Source organism: Triticum urartu, chromosome 2, assembly GCF_003073215.2.
Source record: "Triticum urartu cultivar G1812 chromosome 2, Tu2.1, whole genome shotgun sequence".
NCBI classification, from domain to species: Eukaryota; Viridiplantae; Streptophyta; class Magnoliopsida; order Poales; family Poaceae; genus Triticum; species Triticum urartu.
In genome coordinates this window covers 725,883,000-725,889,137 of record NC_053023.1, presented here as the reverse complement: position 1 = coordinate 725,889,137, position 6,138 = coordinate 725,883,000, and the positions used below count along the sequence as shown (strand labels likewise).

Genomic DNA, 6,138 nt, shown 5'->3' with positions numbered 1-6,138 from the left:
CGATCACATAAGGTGCAAAGGCGATTCGTTAACCTGATCACATAAGGTGCAGTAGCAGGGGTCGTGGATGATTCCTCGCTTTGCCAGGTTGTAGGTGGTCTGAATTCTGCACTTGAGCCACAACCAGAAGGAAAACCGGCACTTAGGCTCAACCTTGGCCTTCCAAACTTGCCTGAAGTTGACATCCGAGAAAGATCCCAGGAATTGGCAAGTGTATGCAGAACTAGCAGAGTAGGTACCAGAGGTGTCGCAGTTCCATGTAAGGGTGCCTACAACTTGAGGGTCCAGAACAATGTGCTGCACTTTCAGCCATAACGAGATGAATTGGCTTGTGTGTTATTTCTTCTGTTTATTTAGTTGGCTGCAGATTTTCTTGCTAAGGGAAAGTTTTTATTTTTTGAATTTTCTTATTTTGTTTTGAATTTTGGCTAAAGGAAAGTTCGGTTTGTATGCCCACCTTGTAGTGCCGTACACGATTCAGTTCGAATTCCAGCCTCGTACCCCATCTTTCTAGCAATCTACTGCTATTTTAAATGTAGATGATGACAAAAACAATGGTTAGATGTGCTGAATATAGTTTCTCGTACTCTGTAAGTATCTTTTGTTCTCAATAAAGTGGAGGCAGTGGGGCTGTTGCCCTAATATGCTAGTAAGTCTGAAGCTGCTACCACAGCCACAAGACAAGACAATTGCCACCAAATGTGCATAGAAGCCATCCATGTAAGGTCTTCTTCAGTTGAGCGCAAGGCGATAACACAAAGAAGAATCGCTCTACAGCCTCATCTTGTTTGGTACAAATGGACAGCAACTCACATTTCATTTTTCTCAAAAACAACTTGCAACATTTAGTTCAAGAACCTAGTAAAAGTCAAATCGGTAGCACAGAAATGAGTCATCATTTCTAAATCTCTGTTTGCATCACAGAATTCAGCTCTTACGAGCAGTGAGCGAGCTGAAGCGTCAGCAGGCATTCAGCAATTCCCATAAATTCACTCTGATCATCACTAACTTATTAATGTTGCAAATGGGACTGCGCTGCGTCCCACTATGTCATCACTAACTTATTAATGTTGTCTTATTAATAACATCAGCACTCTGATCATGCTTTTAGTTGACCTTGGTATCATCCAGTCGGGGTTCAGCGGAGTGTAGAGCAAAGAAGTACATAACAGGTTAGTCTTATTAAGAGTGAATTCCATTTTTTACCTTGTAGTTGTACATTTGTGACACATATTACCCTATTTAGCGGAACTTTTATCGAAATGTCAGATTTTGGAGACTTTTAACACGGTTTTACCCCAGTTTTACATTTTGTTTGTTTATGGTCAATAGGATCGGCATGTTGCGTCATTGATTCGTAAAAAAAACTGTAAGGATCGGAGGGCATCATTGGCGATCTTGTCCAAGCTTCTCTTGTCTATCTGTTCCACTCCTTGTGGCCGTCCACATGTTTTTGGATACAGAGCGTCACCTCACACCTTACCTGATGGACACGCATCAAAAAACAAGGGTCCAAAGATTTCAAAAAGGGTATTCTAGACGAATTTTCACTCAAAGGGGTAATTAGTGTCACAAATGTATAAATATGGGGTAAAAAGTGGAATTCACTCTCTTATTAATAGCATCCATTGCAGCGACATGTAGGTGTTCGAATTTGATCACAGAAGATGTGAAATCCTTTTCTCTTTCCCCCTGTTTTACGCCTTTGTTCAGAGTTGGGCTGTTCGGTAATCGGCACATTAACTGAATGAAGTTCCTCTGTTTTCTGTATGCCTCGCTCTGCTAAGTTGCTTTTCCCGTCTAACTCTGAACGCCGACCCTCTCTTGACAAACACAGCCTCTGGCCTTTCAAACAATAGTCACAGAAGCGCATGGATGGACAAGGAGGGTGATATTGAGTGATATAAACTCGTAGCCGAAATTTTCATCATCATCGTCGTGGTGTCTTTACAAGCGATCAGGGCAACCGGCCAAATCTGATCTGAGGCCATGACTACATGCTACTAAGCGCTAATACTAATTGGGTCCCCAGCTGCTGAGGTACATGACCGTCCTCAGCCCCTCCTCGGCCTTCTCCGCTCTCCGCCTCTCCACCAGGGCCGCCGTGGAAGCTGCTTCGTGCTCTGCGAGCCGCCGACGCGGACGTTGGCCTTGGACTTGGCAGCTCGGTGGATGGACTTGAGCGCGTAGTTCCAGCGGCAGAGTCCGGCCTGGTCCTTGAGCGCCTCCACCGCCCCCACGCTCATGGCCACCATCCACGACGCCTTCGCCGGACCAGCCATTGCTTCTCCTGCGCTAGTATTGTATTTTCATCAAGAAAGAAACACAATAGTTCTTGGTTTTCATTTTAGTGGCTCTTTTTCCTCAGCGTGCAAGTCCACATGTTTTCACTATAAATATTCATTAGATCAAGGAAATAGACCCAACAAAATTTCTAATAATTTTCTTACTACTTTCAAATTCTGTAGATTTTCCAACAAGAGGCTGCCTTTTCTATTATATTTTTGGTGTATTATGTGCATGTCTAAATCTCTGCCACGCTCTCATGTCAATTTCGAGGAATCTGAAGTTCTTATTAGAGATGAGATTAGCCTCCTCCAGGGAGGCTTGGGAGTAGGATGCCGTGGACATGTATAGCTGAGCTGGCTCGTCCCAGTCTCAGGCCTCTTTTTCTGGTTTTCTCTCTTGTTCTTTCCTCCCAAGGCTACTTCGGCCTTTGTACAGTTTTTCCCCTTCTATAATGAAAAGCAAGTAGTTATTATTAGACAATATCCAAACAATCTTCTGATCTTAAAATATATACCGATAACTGTTATTTATTTTTAATGCTCGTAGTACAAAAAACGTTCACTACATCAACTTTAAGGGATATATCACCAGCAAAAAAGAATTTAAGGGGTATATGTTTTTTAACTACAAAACAATATTTGAAGACACATGAACATTTTTCTGAACTATTAGAACATATATTTTCTAAAAATACACGAAAACAAAATATAGTGAGCAACATTAACATGGTTTGTGAACTACTAGAAGAATTCTGGTGAAATATATGAACATATAACGTGAGTGTTCAACATAAACATTTTTTATGATTATTGAAATTATTTTGTTGATATACACGAACGTATATTTTATGAATTAGAATAATTCTGACATGCTATGCTAAAATTCCCTTTTTTATTTAACCGACACTCTATTTTGAAATCTATTTATACGTACAATAAATTTGTTTTTGATGACTTCAGGTATGATGTATGCAGTTTTTAAGTTCTCTTTTTACATGCTCGCGCTATTGTGGAACAAACCTGTGTCAAGTTAAAAAGACGGCCATGCTCGTATTGAGCTAGCCCCAAGATCCAACTCGTTGCTTGGGCAGGCTATAAGCGGTACATAGAGCTCCTTCTGGCAAAATGTCGGCCAAAATATTTGCAAACAACATTGATTGGTATAATTAAGGATCACAAACAGTAAAATAAAAGATGCAAAATACGTAGGAATTTGCTATATCTAGCAACAATATTTAAATAAAGTGCCTTTGAGAATTGAGGTGAGGCAGACCCAAAAAAAATGCTTTGTTGGGCATATTTTTTTATGTGAAAAGTTGTCTTAAAAAAACCAATCCAAAATGGACTTAGCTAGGCATGCATTTTAGAAACTTGGTATTATCCATTTATACTAAACACTTTTACTTTTTAAAACAACATAATGATTATACATATTGTTTTTTTGGTTTGACACAACATTGCCAAACAATTTTAACTATTTTCACTACTATATACTAACAACATAAACCACAAGTACTAACTTAAATGTAAATATTATAACATTGAAATTACTATAATGCTAAACTAACTCTATTTTGTTGCAAACCTTATGTTATTTTAAACAAAATCAATGATCTGAAAATGCTACTTTCAGAAGCATTTTGGAGCACTGATTTTGTTTTTTTTTGCCACACCTTCCAAAAATGTGACCTCATGATAAAAGTTTGCCTACACTTAGAACATTTGTCAAAGTTTACCAAAAAAATCAGATTTTTTTAAATTTTACTGTTCATCCAAACTCATTTGAGCTCGAGCTCAAAAGGGTACTTTCGGTGTCAAAGCTTTTTCCATAAAAAAAGGTGCCAAGATTTACTAAGCAGTAGTACTGTATTTTGATCAAGAAAGAAACACAATAATTCTTCATTTTATTTTTAGTGGCTAATTTTCCCCAGCGTGCAAGTCTACATGTTTTCTCTATAAATATTCTTTAGCTAAGGGAAATAAGACCAACAAAATTTCTAATAATTTTCTTGCTACTTTCTTATAGACTTTCTAACAAGAGGCTGGCTTTTTTATTATAATATTTTTGGTGTATTATGTGCATTTCTAAATCTCTGTCATGCTCTCATGTCAGTTTTGAGGCAGCTGAAGTTCTTATAAACTAAGGAAACTACGAGTGTCTATTTAAAAGCCGACTTAGAAAATCTTATTTATAAGCACTAGTGATTTTTTAGTCGATATAAAGCAAGTAGTTATTATTAGACAACATTCGAACAATTTTTTGCTCTTAAAATATATAATGATAAATTTTATTTATTTTTTAATTCTCGTAGCATGGAAAATGTTCGCTACATCAACTTTAACACATATATCACCAGCAAAAAAACTTAGTTCTTTTGGGCGATTCTCCCCGAATCGCCCCCTCCCCAGCTTCCCCCAGAATCGCCACTCCATTTTTTTTGTACAATCCTAACTAATTAGACCTTAACTATATAGGATTGTAAAAAAATTATGGTGTGACGATTCCGCGAGAAGCTGGGGAGGTGGGCAATTCTGGGAGAATCGCCCAAAAGAACTGGCCCAAACTATATTTCTTTTGTGAACTACAAACTATATTTGAAGATTCATTATTTTTCTTCAAACTATCAAAACATATATTATCTCAAAAAACATAAAAACAAATATATTGAGCAACATTAACATGGTTTGTGAACTAACAGCAAAAATTTGGTCAAATATATATGAACATATAACGTGAGTGTCCAACATGAACATTTTTTATGATTATTGAAATTATTTTGTTAAGTACACGAACATATATTTTATGAATCAGAATAGTTGCATGATATGTTGAAATTCAATTTTTTATTTAAGCGATATTGTACTTTGGAAATCAGTTTATATGTACAATGAATTTATTTTTTATGACTGTAGATATGATTTATGTTCTTTTAAAATCTCTTTTCGCACATACGCACTATTGAACGAACCCGTGTCAAGTCAAAGAGGCGACTACGTTCGTATTGAGCTAGTCCAAGAAGACTAGCATAGCACTTGCGCAGGCTATACGCTGTACATAGAGCTCTCTCTGGCAAAAAATGGATAAAACATATCTGGAAACAAAATTGATTGGCATAATTAAAGATCACAAACTGGAAAGTAAAAGATACAAAAGAGGTAGAATTTCGATATGTCTAGTATAACATGAAGTGCCTTCGAGTACTGAGGTGCCAGACATGTAATGGCCTTTACTAGGCATGTCATTTATAAAATTGGTTATTATTTATTTATACTAAATATTTTTATTTTTTAAATAACATAATGGCTATACATATTTTTTTTGGTTTGACATAACATTACCAAACAATTTTAACTATTTTTCGGGTATACTAACATCATAAACCACAAGTAGTAACTTAAATATAACTATTGTACAATTGAAATTACTATAATGCTAAAATAACTCCATTTTGTTGCACAATTTATGTTATTTTATGAAACTTGTTTTGAACTATGTTAAATTAAATCTAAATGTAAGAAAATGCAAAAAATATTTTAGTATGTCTGGATTCATATACATATTAAATTTTGTGCCACTTAGATGCACAAATAATGCTATGTGTTTGATTTAGTAGTATCTTTAAATATTTTGATACAGAGTTCTATGATATGTGCCTAGCAAATATCTTAACAGAGATTTGTGGGGAACAATCATTTATCGGAATAGTAATTGTTATGATATTATTGATCAAGTTAATTACTTGGAAGGAACTTTAATTTTCTTGGAAAGTCAACCTATTTTTTGATTTTTCTTGCTTCAATGACCCTAGGACAAAATCCAAAATGTTGGTCATTCAACGGGAATTGGAAA

General features: G+C 36.1%; 1 pseudogene; it reads right to left on the bottom strand.

Moving 5' to 3' along the window:
• Positions 1-1,825: 1,825 nt before the first annotated feature.
• LOC125534399 lies at positions 1,826-2,333 on the bottom strand (annotated as a pseudogene).
• Between the last annotated feature and the right edge of the window lie 3,805 nt (positions 2,334-6,138).